The sequence below is a fragment of the Stylophora pistillata genome, chromosome 1, assembly GCF_964205215.1.
Source record: "Stylophora pistillata chromosome 1, jaStyPist1.2, whole genome shotgun sequence".
In the NCBI taxonomy this organism is placed as follows: domain Eukaryota; kingdom Metazoa; phylum Cnidaria; class Anthozoa; order Scleractinia; family Pocilloporidae; genus Stylophora; species Stylophora pistillata.
The window spans coordinates 23,729,954-23,743,607 of NC_142519.1; the positions used below are offsets into that span (position 1 = coordinate 23,729,954).

A 13,654-nucleotide genomic window follows, 5' to 3' on the forward strand; every position below is an offset into this window, starting at 1 on the left:
AGAAAATTGGATGCACTTGTGCGCACATTTACACCTATTTTCACGGTGAATGCAACATCAACACCAACAACAACTGCAAATGTAACCGTATTCTTGCCAACTTCTTCCAGACTTTTCAAATACCTTCTCTCTTGCCTAAGAAAACTTTTTAAATGCGACTTCAATTATACATGTTTACCGCCTGCAAACACAGCTCCAAGAGTGTTTTTCGTCGCAAATCAAGCGCACGTGCTCAAAGTGTTTATTACTGGATTTGAATTTCCCGCAGATCAGTCAGAAAATATTAATATCACAGTATTCTGGCCGGGCCACGAGGGCACCTTGAAAGTAAAAATAATTGGGGAAAGACGTTTCTTGAATGAAAAGAGTTTGTATAGCAGTTTTTGAGGTTTAATTTTTACCTGGCTGAATGTCCTAATGCTCTCCATCCTGTCTCCATTCGCATTCTGCAGAAGCTGTTATCATTTTTCCATCCAAAAACTACCACACGACTATTAACTTGTTCTAAAGGGCAAGTGATGCTTGAGGCCCAGTTTTCAGTCCCAGTTTAAGGTCAAAACGAGTAGATTGGTTCATTGTTTCCTCTCATATTTAAAGTTCCGTCGTCTACGTAAGTGCTTCCACAACGGAGGGATATCGAAAACCCTGTGACACCGCCATATTGGCATCATTTCCACTAGTTCCCAGTATTTCCGGCAAGACTCGCAACGTCACAAGCAAACTTGCGCGCGTCAACACGCAAGGTAACCGCCTCCCGGTTAGCTCATTGAGCTAACTGCCTTCCGGTTAGCTCAATGGATAGAGCGCTGAATTGTAGTGCGGGAGGTCGAGGGTTCGAGCCCCGGCCGGACCAACACTCAAGGTCTTAAAATAATTGAGAAGAATTTGCTACCTTTCTATAACATCAAGAAATGGTTAGATATTCTAGTCTTCTCGGATAGGGACGAATAAATGGAGCTGCCGTCTCCTGCAGGGTTGGGGCAGGAGACGTTAATTTCCCACACACGAGATTACTGTGTGATGGATGTCCTCCCCTGGGATGGGATGGGTGGGTTAGGACAGCAAGTCCACATCAGCGATTACAGCTGCCAATTAATCAACCTGCTTAAACAAATAAACGAACTTCAACTTCAACTTCACGCAGATCTTTCTGGAAGTAACATTGGGGTTTTGGGAAAATGTTGTGAGGTCCTAACAACTTTTAGGCCGAACGTCTTCCCAAAAGTTATCGTCGTTATTCTTGAATAGGAGTGAATGAGCAAGCCTTTGGGCGAGTGGAAAGCAGCAGACTTCGAGTGACTGCATCATTGTCATCATCGTTCTACATCGTTGCCATCAGAGGCTTCTATTTACGTGTTGTAATTAGATGCTAAAAACATTAAAATATTCTTCTTTTGTTCTTTCCAGAATTATGTCGAAGCTGTGTTTCCTCATTCTTTGTGCGCCGATAGGTTCGATTTTAAAGATTTGATCAGCAGGTAACTTCAACCAATAGTCCTCTTTTCATTATTACAGTTGGACGTAAAAACGACCGACCTCACTACATGTTTGGGAAATAAACCCCCCAAACTGTCCTTTCAACTCCCCAGAGCCTTGAGCAAGGTATCCTGTTTTCCATGGAGTTTTAAATATCATTAATAATGATGTAGTTGATAACATTCCCTACACCATGGCCATGACTAGGTTTGTACAGTTGAAATCAATATCGCATAACGAACGGTCAGGTGACGGTTAAAACAAATAACTATTACATCTGTTACCAGTGAATAACTTTAACACCCAAAGAGTTATTTTTCACCCTCGCTTTTATTAATTTATCTTTTATTTGTCAAAATTTTCATTCCAAGGTGCCTTCTTGTCAAACTTACAAATAATTAATGACGAACTTGTTAAAAGAATCGAAATGCTGAATGCGTGAAATAAGACCAACTGGTGTAACATTAAGTGCTTTTATTATATGTCGTAGATCTCATGAGCAGTCTGCTCGACTTACTTATGCATTTCCCGAGGAAAAAACTTATGCACTACTATCGTTTTGACTGGTGAAGTCCTCTAATGATTGTTTCCTTTTTTACGACCACTGCTAAAAAAAGAAAAGCTTTATCGCTTATAGATACAAAACGAAATTATTTGGGGAATAAATCTCAAGTCAAAAAATGTTGCCTTCTCGGAGCAGGTCCAAACAGAAACCATGAAGAACGCTCTGCGCCTTAAAAAAGTTACTGTGATAAACACATTTCCGACTATTTGATTAGTCTGACTAAATAATTACTTTCGAAGAAAAAGAACTTAAAAATTCGATCAACTTAATTAACCAATGACGCTTTCTAAAATATAAATTATATGTTCTCAATATTCGATCGACTACTTAATTCAACACTTTTGAAATAGAGGGCTTTTACGATTTGATAACTGCTAAACTTCCATAAAGAGTACATTGATTAGGTTCCCGCTCCAGGTCATTACACGTAGCAGTTAGATAAACATTTTTCAGAGTGTTTCGCTGTATGTATCATTTTCGTCCCTGATATGTAATTTCCTTCCCCCACAGGGAAACAATAAACATTTTTAAGTCTAATCAATAGGATCCACTTTACTCGTGCATATCAAGGTGTAGTTGACTTTGGCCAATTTTCAAAATCAAATGTCACGTTGTCGCCAATGAGCATAAATGAAGCCCACTGAGATACTTTGTCAAAGCCGTTACCTCTCATCCACTTCCTAGCCTCGTGAAGAGATTCACTGGCACTTTTACCGCGGAACAAATGATCGTAGAAACAATTCATGAACTCTTCTGTTGCTTCATCCTCCAGTGCCCATCGTGCCGCCAACACCGAGCGAGCACCGGATCCTAGGAACGCTCGGGCGATACCAACAACTCCCTCTGCTTTGACCTGTCCACGCGCACTGTGACAACAGCTGAGAACAACCAGTTTCGCTCTCACCTGAACTTCTGAAATGTCCTTCATCGTCAAAAGGTAGTCTTTCTCTCGTGGAGGACAGTCAATGGGGTCCTTAGGACAGAGAACAATCTCTCCTCTATCGGGACTACCATGGGCAGCAAAATGTATCAGGCTCACTGAATTTATCGCTTGGAGTACAGCCTGTTTTGTAGCGCGGTCTCCAATCAAGGGCTTTACGCCAAGACGACTTCCAATCGTCTCGGCTTCCTTTCTTGCACGTGGCAATGGTTCTACTATTGTGCATCTACCTTTGTACAATACCTCTCTAACCTCAGGGTCACCGACTATCAGCGCACCACTCTTACTGTGGTACTCTGGAGGACTGTCCTGAATGAGCTTCAGAGTAGTCATGGAGGGAACGATGCGGATCTTGAATGTGTCCGAAAAATATTTGCCCTCTTTATCGGTTAAGGCTGCAAATGGCACTTGGTACATGCAAGAATCAGGGACTATTATGATCTCTGGCTCCCTCAGTAAATCGGCCACAGAGGCGATGATTATGTTGTGACACAGGTGGAGATTCGTTTTAGTGATGTCTTTTGCAGGGTTACAGAAGCTTTCCTTTAAAAACTTGTCTAAGTCAGGGATTAATCCGGTCAATTCATTTTTGTTCGGGCTTGCTTCCTTTTTTATAAAATGAATAGCTCCTTTTGCTTTGAGAATCCAAAATCGTACATCTGCTTTACCAACTGAGATGTAAAGGCATGTAGAGTCACTCTCCTTCATGATAATGTTCTGAATGCCACACCAAGATTGTGGATTGCCTGAAATCTGCTCTTCAATACAGAACTGAGCTGCCATTAAGTCGGCTAGACCTCTTGCCCGTTTCAGCTCTTCGACGTAAAGAGCATCTTCTGAACTCCCGATGGAGGAAAGCAACCAACTAAGCAACTGGTAGATAGAGGCGCCGTGCTCCTCTAAGAGAGATATTTTAAACTGATCGCTGTCTTTAATAAAACCCCGCAAAGTATCGAACTTTTCAGTGCAGCGATAAAGGTACGAAAAGGCCCCTTTACGGTCAAATTGTGATAGCCTCAACACTGCTAGATTACAAAGGCATTTCAACTCAATAGGATTGCGTCCAATATCCTTACTTAAAAGGAGACCCTTCTTAAGGTATTCTTCAGCTAGGTCATAATTACCGAGTGAATTAAAACATACTCCTAAATTAAAGTATTCTGCTGCTTCCTCATCTCTGTGGCCCATTTTCAAGTGAATGGCGAGAGCTTTCTTGTGATATTCTTCAGCTTTAATATATTCACCACGCTGCAAAGAAATAAGGCCAAGGTTTCTGTAATCTGCTCCTTCTCCTGCTCTGTCACCGATTTTCATTCTTATTGCGCGTGCTTTCTTTAGATAATCGTCACCCTTTGAAAACTTACCACTCGATAAAAACAAAGCCGCCAGGTTTCCATAAATACTAACCTCAGTTGCTCTGCAGGGAATACTCTTTGCGATCAAAAGCGCTGCGTCGAAATATCTAAAAGCCTTATCATGCTCACCAAGCGATCCGAACAATGTTCCTAGGTTTGCGTACCTTGCTGCTTCTCCTCCTTTGTCACAGATTTCTATACTAATAGCGAGTGCTTTTTCTTGATACTCTTGGGCCTTGTCATATCTACCAAGAGCATGGAACAATGTTCCAAGGTTTCCGTAGCTTGCTGCTTCTCCTTTCTTGTCGCCTATTTCTATTCTGATAGCGAGTGCTTTTTCTTCATACTCTTGGGCCTTGTCATATCTACAAAGAGATTGGAACAATGTTCCTAGGTTTCCGTAGCTTGCAGCCTCTCCTTGTTTTTCGCCGATTTCTTTTCTGATAGCAAGTGCTTTTTCTTGATACTCTTGGGCCTTGTCATATCTACCAAGAGTTCGGAACAATGTTCCTAGGTTTCCGTAGCTTCTAGCCTCTCCTTCTTTTTCGCCGATTTCTTTTCTGATGGCGAGTGCTTTTTCTTGATACTCTTGGGCCTTGTCATATCTACAAAGAGATTGGAACAATGTTCCTAGGTTTCCGTAGCTTGCTGCTTCTCCTCCTTTGTCACAGATTTCTATTCTAATAGCCAGTGCTTTTTCTTGATACTCTTGGGCCTTGTCATATCTACCAAGAGATTGGAACAATGCTCCTAGGTTTCCGTAGCTTTTTGCCTCTCCTTGTTTTTCGCCGATTTCTTTTCTGATAGCGAGTGCTTTTTCTTCATACTCTTGGGCCTTGTCATATCTACCAAGAGATTGGAACAATGTTCCTAGGTTTCCGTAGCTTTTTGCCTCTCCTTCTTTTTCGCCGATTCCTTTTCTGATAGCGAGTGCTTTTTCTTGATACTCTTGGGCCTTGTCATATTTACCATAAGATCCGAACAATGTTCCTAGGTTTCCATAGCTCGCTGCTTCTCCTTTTTTGTCGCCAATTTTTATTCTGATTGCGAGTGCTTTCTCTTGATACTCTTGGGCCTTGTCATATCTACCAAGAGATTGGAACAATGTTCCTAGGTTTCCGTAGCTTGCAGCCTCTCCTTCTTTTTCGCCGATTTCTCTTCTGATAGCGAGTGCTTTTTCTTGATACTCTTGGGCCTTGTCATATCTACCAAGAGATTGGAACAATGTTCCTAGGTTTCCGTAGCTTGCTGCTTCTCCTCCTTTGTCACATATTTCTATTCTAATAGCGAGTGCTCTTTGTTGATACTCTTGGGCCTTGTCATATCTACCAAGAGAGTGGAACAATGTTCCTAGGCTTCCGTAGCTTGCAGCCTCTCCTTTTTTTACGCCGATTTCTTTTCTGATGGCGAGTGCTTTTTCTTGATACTCTTGGGCCTTGTCATATCTACCAAGACATTGGAACAATGCTCCTAGGCTTCCGTAGCTTGCAGCCTCTCCTTCTTTTTCGCCGATTTCTTTTCTGATAGCGAGTGCCTTTTCTTGATACTCTTGGGCCTTGTCATATCTACCAAGAGATTGGAACAATGCTCCTAGGTTTCCGTAGCTTGCAGCCTCTCCTTCTTTTTCGCCGATTTCTTTTCTGATAGCGAGTGCTTTTTCTTCATACTCTTGGGCCTTGTCATATCTACCAAGAGATTGGAACAATGTTCCTAGGTTTCCGTAGCTTGCAGCCTCTCCTTCTTTTTCGCCGATTTCTTTTCTGATAGCGAGTGCTTTTTCTTGATACTCTTGGGCCTTGTCATATCTACCAAGAGATTGGAACAATGTTCCTAGGTTTCCGTAGCTTGCAGCCTCTCCTTTTTTTTGGCCGATTTCTTTTCTGATAGCGAGTGCTTTTTCTTGATACTCTTGGGCCTTGTCATATCTACCATGAGATCGGAACAATGCTCCTAGGTTTCCGTAGCTTGCTGCTTCTCCTTCTTTGTCACAAATTTCTATTCTAATAGCGAGTGCTTTTTCTTGATACTCTTGGGCCTTGTCATATCTACCAAGAGATTGGAACAATGCTCCTAGGTTTCCGTAGCTTTTTGCCTCTCCTTGTTTTTCGCCGATTTCTTTTCTGATAGCGAGTGCTTTTTCTTGATACTCTTGGGCCTTGTCATATCTACCAAGAGAGTGGAACAATGCTCCTAGGTTTCCGTAGCTTGTAGCCTCTCCTTCTTTTTCGCCGATTTCTTTTCTGATGGCGAGTGCTTTCTCTTGATACTCTTGGGCCTTGTCATATCTACCAAGAGATTGGAACAATGTTCCTAGGTTTCCGTAGCTTGCAGCCTCTCCTTGTTTTTCGCCGATTTCTTTTCTGATAGCAAGTGCTTTTTCTTCATACTCTTGGGCCTTGTCATATCTACCAAGAGATTGGAACAATGCTCCTAGGTTTCCGTAGCTTCTTGCCTCTCCTTGTTTTTCGCCGATTTCTTTTCTGATAGCGAGTGCTTTTTCTTGATACTCTTGAGCTTTGTCATATCTACCAAGACATTGGAACAATGTTCCTAGGTTTCCGTAGCTTGCAGCCTCTCCTTTTTTTACGCCGATTTCTTTTCTGATAGCCAGTGCTTTTTCTTGATACTCTTGGGCCTTGTCATATCTACCAAGAGATCGGAACAATGTTCCTAGGTTTCCGTAACTTGCTGCTTCTCCTTCTTTATCACAGATTTCTATTCTAATAGCGAGTGCTTTTTCTTCATACTCTTTGGCTTTGTCATATCTACCAAGAGATTGGAACAATGTTCCTAGGTTTCCGTAGCTTTTTGCCTCTCCTTTTTTCTCGCCGATTTCTTTTCTAATAGCGAGTGCTTTTTCTTCATACTCTTGGGCCTTGTCATATCTACCAAGAGATTGGAACAATGCTCCTAGGTTTCCGTAGCTTGTAGCCTCTCCTTCTTTTTCGTCGATTTCTTTTCTGATGGCGAGTGCTTTTTCTTGATACTCTTGGGCCTTGTCATATCTACCAAGAGATTGGAACAATGTTCCTAGGTTTCCGTAGCTTCTTGCCTCTCCTTCTTTTTCGCCCATTTCTTTTCTGATAGCGAGTGCTTTTTCTTCATACTCTTGGGCCTTGTCATATTTATCAAGAGATTGGAACAATGTTCCTAGATTTCCGTAGCTTGTTGCTTCTCCTTTCTTGTCGCCAATTTCTATTCTGATTGCGAGTGCTTTTTCTTGATACTCCTGTGCCTTGTCATATCTACCATGGGATTGGAACAGTGTTCCTAGGTTTCCATAGCTCGCTGCTTCTCCTTTTTTGTCGCCAATTTTTATTGTGATTGCGAGTGCTTTCTCTTGATACTCTTGGGCCTTGTCATATTTTGTAAGCGACCGAAACAATATTCCCAGGTTTCCGTAGGTTATTGCCTCTCCATGTGAGTCCCTATTCGTTTTCATAATGGCCATTGCTGACTTATAAAATCCTATGGCCTCTGCAAACTTATTTTTATCCTGGAGTATCTTAGCTAGTGTTAACTGTAGCCATCCTTTTTCTGGAGGATTATCAGATTCCTGAAATAAGAGCAGTTGTTCCCTGAGGTATTCTTCAGTACTTGTGTTGGCAAATAGTCTGAAGTGGGCCTTTATTGCTGTAGTAAAGACACCTTGGTAAAGTAATTTTGTATCTGGAATGTCCTCTCTCAATGCCCCATTACGTAGCAAAATGAAGCATTCCTGGCACATCTTGATAGCTTGTAGAACACGGCCAGTGTTGAGAAGGAAAATGGCCACAGCTAAACCTATGCTGATAAGTAACGTGGTGGGTACTTGCTCTTTTGTGTTGTCCATCATGGCCTTATTCGCTGTTGGTGTCAGAATTAAAGGAAATTAAACATAGTACATTCAAGAGGAGTGACTTTGACAATACTAACTCAGTGGCGGTTTTACAGTTTGAAATGATGTACACGAGAGGCGAGTAATCGGGCTAATACTGGAGAGGGGGGGAGTGTTCGCAACTAGGCGAGTGCTCATAAATATTTGACTTACGTTTGAGTTTTAAACTTAATTTTAGTGTATTTAATTGACTTTCTATTAATTCTTCGTGGCTTTTACCATTTTAGACAGGAAACATGAAAAATTTAATCGAGAATGTGACTTCTTTTTCCAGTTCCCGGTTTACTACGGATTGGTTGATCAATTGAAATAAATATGTTTACTTTCGAAAAGAAAAAGGAGATTGGCCTTATATTTCATACATCATCATGATTTCACGGCGGCAGCTATGGATGAAAATAGATGAGAAAAGAGCACCTTATTGGTTGGTCGGAGCTCCAAATAATGTAATCTTTATGAATAACAAACATTAATTCTCACTTTTCAGTTAATGTTCCAGCAAAATTCCAAAGTATTGTTAGAAGATTCTGTTAGGTTTCTCTAACTTTCGCTTCTAAAAGAGCCAAGTGCTGTTTATGAGTTAATTGATATCAATTCTGTGCGGAGGATGAAAAGTACTTTAAAGAAAGAGGCGTTGAACGTGCGAAATTAAAATCTAAGAAGTATTTTCTTGATCGGGAATTCGACATGGAGTCAACCTAAAACGAGAATATCAAAGTGATTGAAAACATAAGAGGGGTAATTTTCCAGGAAATTCCTCGACGGGATCAATTTCTATAAGGTAAAGCCTTTTCTTCCTAATTGAAATAGCCTTGCGAAAGATAACGGAAACACTCCAATATTCAACTTCAAATAGTAATTTACGTAGAAATATCTGTCTTAATGTCAAATTCGCGACCGCAATGAGAAAAGGTGACAACAATTCTAACTGTAAGGCAACACCACCACAGGACAAGAAGACTGTCAAAGGGAATAGGAAATGATCAACTTGCTTCATGATCATAACTTTTTTAACTGAATGGCTCATAGTAATATTTCATTTACATTCATTTTCAACTCTTAACTAAGTTTGAAAGCAGATGTAATGAAAATTCTTTCAATATGCCAGTTTTGTCGCTTAACAGTATTACGTCAATTCTACATAACTTAACATTCACTTGAGAGGCGGTCTCTTGTCAAAATCATTTTTCAAATTTTCTTCCTGTGAAGCTTAAGAAGCATTTTACACGATATTGGATGAAACACAACCCGCCCATAATAGAGTAGAACCCCTGACGCTCAGAAAAAGCAAAATGGCACTTCGCGAAAAAGTGAAAGGCTTTTAGTCACCTTTTACTCAATGAGCTTCCGTGGGCAGGCACTTTTTCGGTAGTCAGGTATGTATGAAAAGCTGCATGAAAAAAACTTTGAGGGCTAGGCCAACCACGAACCCTCACTACTCTCCCCAAGCTGTTTCCATCAGAAAGACTTACAATTTTCACGCTTTTTCCTTTTTTTTAACATTTCTTGATGAGGAATTGACTTGTTCACTTCCGAAAGCCAGAGGAATCAAACTCGAGTGTAAGCAATCAAAGTGACACTATGGTGAACTCGCGGATAAACTACGCAAAATACAATTAAAATATACAGTGATTGTTCTGAAATTAAAGCCAACGAACCTGTGATTCCAAGAAACAGAATTAGGTCGCCATCTCAAAATGTCCTCCTCAAAGCTTTCTCAGAATCTAAGGCCGTTTTAGCGCCACGAATTTGCATATCAAACCCTCAAACCCCTTTTTTATCCTTTCCTACGCTTTGTATATCCAAGAGTAAGAATTGCTGTTAAATTAGTATCAAATAAACTTTAGTTTCTTGCAAAAAGAATAAAACTGTCGGCAAAAGTAGCCATGCGAGAGTTTGCTAGTTAGGAGTGTTTCAGAGACACAGGAAAATAGATTGACGAGACTCAAGACAGAGGTGGCGGAGCGTTTAGAACACGGGGGTGGGGGTGGGGGGACATACGCAGCCATACGCATACACCAACTCAATGTTTCTAAAATGCCCTCTGCGTTGTTGGTTGACACAAGCAAATCTCTTTGCCATCTTTAGAGTTTCGAGTGTGTCTGTAATCGTTTTCTTTCTTTTTCACCTACTTTCATTTTTTTGGGTTCCTACATATAAAATTAACTCGTATAGTTTCCAATAAGCACACTGTCTGGTTTAATGAAGAACTGCCGGCAGGTGATAAACTTCTCGTATACAGGCCGCAGCCTGTATTTACATTTCCTTGTAAATTAGTCACGAGATTGGGAATGGATAACGATAAAAACTTCGACCTTGTAAGTGTGATAATTCTCATAACCTATTAACTCGATAATTTCTGTATATTAGAAAGATAAATTACATTTTAATCTGGAACGATTAAAGTGTTAACAGCCGCACCAAGTCATATTTCTGAGTTATTGGCTCTTTGCTATTGAGTTATTCGCCAAAACTTTGAATATATTTTCATTGGGATTTGTCTAAAGACGCCAACTTTTTCTTGCCCTCCAAGGACCACAAATATGAGAGCCATAAAGTAAAGTAACACCTTTTGCCTTCTTTCACCTTGTTAACGATAAGTTATCCATTGCACACTAGCAGTGAAACCTTCGATGGCTCAGGAGACAAACTTTAAAACAATAACATCTTTCATTTTTTGTTGCATTTATGACGGCTTTCCCAACGACCATTTTAACTATCAGGAATAAAAATCCGTTGATTAGTTGCAAAAAATTTCCAAGATTTTGAAGAGCTGTTCTTCCTGTTGGGGATTAAACGTTACTGCACAAGTAAGAGTTTAACCTTTGCTATCTTCTTCTATTTGATCGAGGTTTATATTTCAATTCGTTTTGCAATTCTCATTTCAGTGTAAAAGTGCACAGCTGGTGAACGGGAACTAAAACAAAAGTTCCTGATATTTTCCTTTAACTTATCGTTATCAATCGTTTCATATTTTTAGTGTTTTTAGTCGCGGTTTTCATTTTCGATCAATTCAAGTCATCACAAATCGGAAATAAATGAGTTGCATATCTATATTTAGGGGGTCTTTTGGTGCATTTCACTCCTCTTCGGCAATCACGATACTTGACATCAAATATGAAAAATCAATTCCTTTTTAAAGAAGTTTTCGATGAGATGCATGAAAAACTAAAGTACTGACATAAATAGGGTGCGAGCTTTACGAGTTAATAGATAATTGCTCATTTTTGAGTTCAAAAACAACCTCAGCCGTATAGAATTCTTATCATTATGCAAATGATCGCTCGGTGTACTGCTCTCAAATTGCGAGTTCTTAGTTTCAGGAACTAAGGAGAAAATTACATCATAAAAGTAGCACAAACACCGTTGTGAGTTTTTTAAAGAATATTAAACAGGTACAAGGACCACAATTCGTATTTGTGGTCCAGGTTTAATCCCTTTTACCTCTTTCCTTACAAAAAAAAATAACTGCTGATAATTACCTGCAGAGGTTCAAGCCGAATCAGTTCACCCAGATGTCACCTGATACTTACGATCTTTCAGTCTCTTCTAGAGAAATGAATAAAGGGGATAAGTTTCTAAAGAAATTGTGGTGCTGCGTTGGTGGGGGGTACATTTGTATACCAAGATAATTTGGTTTTATCAACCGAGTTAATAATGTAAATTGGCCACCATAAAGAGTTTCTAAACTGAAGTTTGGAGTCCTTGGTCAGAGCGAAAGACAAAGGACTAACTCTCAAAACATCAGCTTTGAAGAACTCTTTGTGGTGGCCAATTCACATTATTCTAGATGAAACCTCTAAAGGTACAAGGAGCCGGTACTGTTGTCGTTTTCGACCAAAACATCGGTCGATGGCATCCGTTTCACTTAGTTTATAGTATCTTTGTCTTCGATCGATATCGTGCAAATCAAAGCAACTGAAAAATGAAGAGCTCACAAAGAATCAGTCATGACTTGTAGATATCTTACCGTTTAGAGACAGAAGCTTCAGTTGAACTGTGATCGATGTTGTGATGAAAATCAAAAGAAATAAATACCGAGGGCTGACGTTCCTTGCCAAACAAGGTACAAACTGTTTCAGTTTTACAAGCTCATATCCATCGTCAGTTATTAAATTTAGACGTACAAAACCGAAATACGTGTACAGAGATGGAAAATAAAAAATTAGGATAATAGTTATATATGTTCTCTTATCTTCCTTCCAGTGTGAGAAGATACTGAAATAGTTTTATCATATGACCCGTCCGGCCTCGCTCGCGCATTCCCCTCCAAAACCATACTAAAAGCTAACGCGTGCAGGGCCGACGGGTTGACGTGAGCCAGTCCGGAAAAAGCCGTCCGGCCCAGCTGCCCTCACGTCACTTATTCACAAAAACCTAGAGCAAAGCTGAAATGAGAAAAACACTCGCGTTTTTCCAAGGAATCGGGAATCCCTTGTTCTGAATCGAAAGAAATAAAGGAAAAGTTACAATTCCAGAATTTAGTTTGAACTCGTGTGGCTGCTTGTGCCCTTCTATTGTGTCCCATTTAGGTTGAAATTTCCAACACTTAGTGGTCTTATGATAAAATATTTATTGACTGAGTTTGGTCGGGTCAGATGGAAAAATATTCGGCTCTTGGTAATGAGGCACGTACCTCTCTGCGCTCCGTTCGTACGTCATGACCTCGATCGAGCCAAATATTTTCCCGTCCGGCCCGACCCAACTCAGTCAGTGAGTACCTAGAATTCCACTTATCTTTCCGTAACATCCGATTTCCATTTTTACGCAGCTAAGATTCTTTTGCGAGGAGTTTATTTGACAGTACAACGTTGTGGTGGACTTTAAAGGGGTTGGGTTAAGAGGTAGCTGAATAGAAATCACTTTGACCAGAGCCGATTGTATGCGACTAAATTGGATCGCATATAATTCTCAGATCTTAGATGAAATTTAAAATGCTTGACGTCGCAGTTTGTGATTGTCTTCTCGTTTCAGCAGTTTTTATCGGTTTATTTTAATCGCAAACATTTCAATAATTATCTCCCAACGCCTTCCGTTTAGTATCACAGAACAACGCGCTAAAGTGAAATGGCCATGTAAAAGCAACTGTAGCTTATAAACAGGACTGTTTCAATTGATAAAAAAGATATGGTAGTCACCACGGCCTATAGCCTTCAGTTTCTTGCCTTTAAAATATAGTTTGACCCAATGCTCGAGCTTTAGTTTCTCCCAACATAAATTGTTCACGTGGGTCAGCCAGTGGAATGCGATCTTCTGTTTCGCAGTCATTTTCTACTCTAAGCTTACCATTTCTACCAGCCAGAGGTCTATTTCTGCCGCGCGGTACCGTTTAGAGTCTGGGGATGAAGGACTTCTGAGAATACTAGCGATCCAAGTAAGAGTATAATTCTCTCAAGTAGTAAACGTGGGAAACACGGCATGAAAACCTGAAATGAAATTGC

At 40.3% G+C, this 13,654-nt stretch overlaps 1 protein-coding gene across 13 annotated transcripts in view; it reads right to left on the reverse strand.

Moving 5' to 3' along the window:
* The window catches only part of LOC111331366 (uncharacterized), a 55,027-nt gene extending 54,486 nt beyond the window's left edge, over nt 1–541 (reverse strand). For 9 of the 13 annotated variants that reach the window (XR_015995567.1, XR_015995568.1, XR_015995569.1 and 6 more), the window contains exon 1: nt 402–541. The gene's annotated coding sequence lies outside the window, so the exon portion shown is untranslated. The remainder of the gene's footprint in view (nt 1–401) is intronic. The other 4 variants (XR_015995582.1, XR_015995585.1, XR_015995580.1 and 1 more) reach the window with 1 other exon arrangement.
* Between the last annotated feature and the right edge of the window lie 13,113 nt (nt 542–13,654).